The 2,257-nt window shown below is 40.9% G+C and overlaps 1 pseudogene; it reads right to left on the reverse strand.

Annotated features, from left to right (window-relative positions):
• Positions 1-531: 531 nt before the first annotated feature.
• On the reverse strand, positions 532-1,887 carry LOC140038009 (berberine bridge enzyme-like 18; annotated as a pseudogene).
• Positions 1,888-2,257: the final 370 nt, after the last annotated feature.

The following is a 2,257-nucleotide window of genomic DNA, read 5'->3' on the forward strand; positions in this document are numbered from 1 at the left end:
CTCTCTTCCACCTAAAATTTGAGATCAACTCCTCCACTTTCTGCCCCTCCCCCCCCCTCTGGCACCATTGTTGTTGGCTTTCCATTTGGATTGTTTGAAATCCACTGATCCTTCCATATGTTAATACTTTTACCTAAGCCAACTCTCTTCCAAATACCCCCCTTAACAACTTCTCTTGCAGACATTATGCTTTGCCAGAACCATGAAGAATGTTTAGGGATGCCACAGTTCAGTATATTTTCGTTGGGATAATATTTAGCCTTCAATACTTGACTGACCAACAGGTTTGGTAAGCTTAACAATCTCCAAATCTGCTTTCCAAGTAGAGCTCTGTTGAAGCATTCTAGATTCCTGAACCCCAACCCGCCGTCCAGTTTGGCCTTCATCATTTTATCCCAAGAACACCAATGTACCTTGTTGTGTTGCCTTCCTTGTTTGCTCCCAAGTCCAAGTCTCTATAATTCAGGTATGCAGCTCTTTGAAATTTAGAAACAAATGGAGTCATGTATTTGTAAAGCCTTCTGATCCAATCTATGTACACCTTTGAGAATTTGCATTCTTCTGTTCAGTCCAAGAAGTGATATGCTGAAACTGGTATATGTTTCCAGCTCTGTGTGGATATGGAGTTTCAGAGTCTGAAATCTCAAACATCCTTCCACCAGATGGTGAAAGGATAAGCTGACCTGCCTCAGCCTCTTCTTCAAAGAATCTTTTCCACAATCCTTCCAATGCAACTTCAGAGATGGGCTCCACTACGTAGTCTGATTTGTTTTTGTAACAATTTTTGGGATATGGAGTGCTGCGTACCAAATCATTCACGGTTGATCCAGTTGGAAGACCAGAGAAATAAACAGCAGACTCAATCCAGCTCAACTCCGTGCAGTCTTCTCGGCGTAATCCTAGCTCAGGGAAGCTTCAGTGGGAGAAGCTTGGCAACTGTTCCGAGGTACAAAGATTGAAATGCAGCTTGAACTGTTAATTTTCCATCCTGACCGCTCCTTGCCTGTGTTATCAAGACTCTGATGAGTAAGTCTCGATCAAGCTGGTATCCAATTTGTTGCCATCGGTGGACAAGCTTGGTTGCATTCTGTTCTAAATTTCTGTTGACTGTAAAAACACAGTAACTATCGATGGAACGGATACCAATTGAAGTCGATACTTGAGAATTACTCCAAAACTGGCTCCTCCTCCACCACTAATAGCCCAGAAAAGATCTTCTCCCATTGATTTTCTATCAAGAATTGCTCCATCCGCATTCACAATTTTAGCATCAATGACATTGTCAGCAGCTAGGCCATATTTTCGCGTCAATGTGCTTCTCCTCCCCCACTAATGTGTCCACCAGCTCCTACGGTAGGACACGTCCCTGCAGGAAAGCCAAGATTGGGATTCTTCTCAGCAATCGCATGATAGAGTTCACCAAGACGTACTCCAACTCCAATCCTGGCCGTTTTACTCTCAGTATCGATGGATATTCCACTCAGATTCCTCATGTCAACAATAACAAATGGCTGGTGATAAGAGGAAATAGAAGAAAGGCCCTCATAATCATGACCTCCGGATCTAACTCTGATCTGAAAGCCATTGGATTTCGCACAAATAACAGCTGACTGAACGTGAAAATCATTCAGTGGCGTTACAATGACTAAGGGCTTTCTTTCCATGGGAGATATAAATCTAATGTTCTGTATGGAAGATTGCAGAATAGATTTATAGGAAGAGTTTGGGACCAATTTATAGTAAGATTTTTGTGTCATTGTTCTGAGAATGAAGACACTGAAGAAATCTATCATGAATTTCAGCCCTAGTGCTCCACGGCATTGAGAAAACAAGAACTAATGAACAAAGAAAAATGTATGAAAGTTTGGTGCTTGAAGTAGTCTCCATTATTGGCAAGGTTCTTATGGTTTAACTTCAAGAATTGATGCACTACACTATCCTAAGTGCATGGCTATTTATACATAAAACTTAATGATAGTTTATGCCCCTGTTACAGTATTTACAGTTTTTCTGAAGGCTTCTTTTTTGAATGGATTGCATGCAGACAAAAATTTCAAGCAATCTAGTAGGCGACGAGATTGCCACCCCTACATCTACCTCCCAATTTCTAATGGTAGGGACGGCTTCTTGGTTTCTTGAGTTTGGTACTTTCCATTTCCTCCCATAAGACAAGTATTTGCTGAAATTTGGTACAAATTGAGATACTTATTTGGTTTTTCCACAAATTTGACTCAAAAATAATTAGCATGTGTTTTGA

Source organism: Coffea arabica, chromosome 3c (genome assembly GCF_036785885.1).
Source record: "Coffea arabica cultivar ET-39 chromosome 3c, Coffea Arabica ET-39 HiFi, whole genome shotgun sequence".
Taxonomy (NCBI): Eukaryota; Viridiplantae; Streptophyta; class Magnoliopsida; order Gentianales; family Rubiaceae; genus Coffea; species Coffea arabica.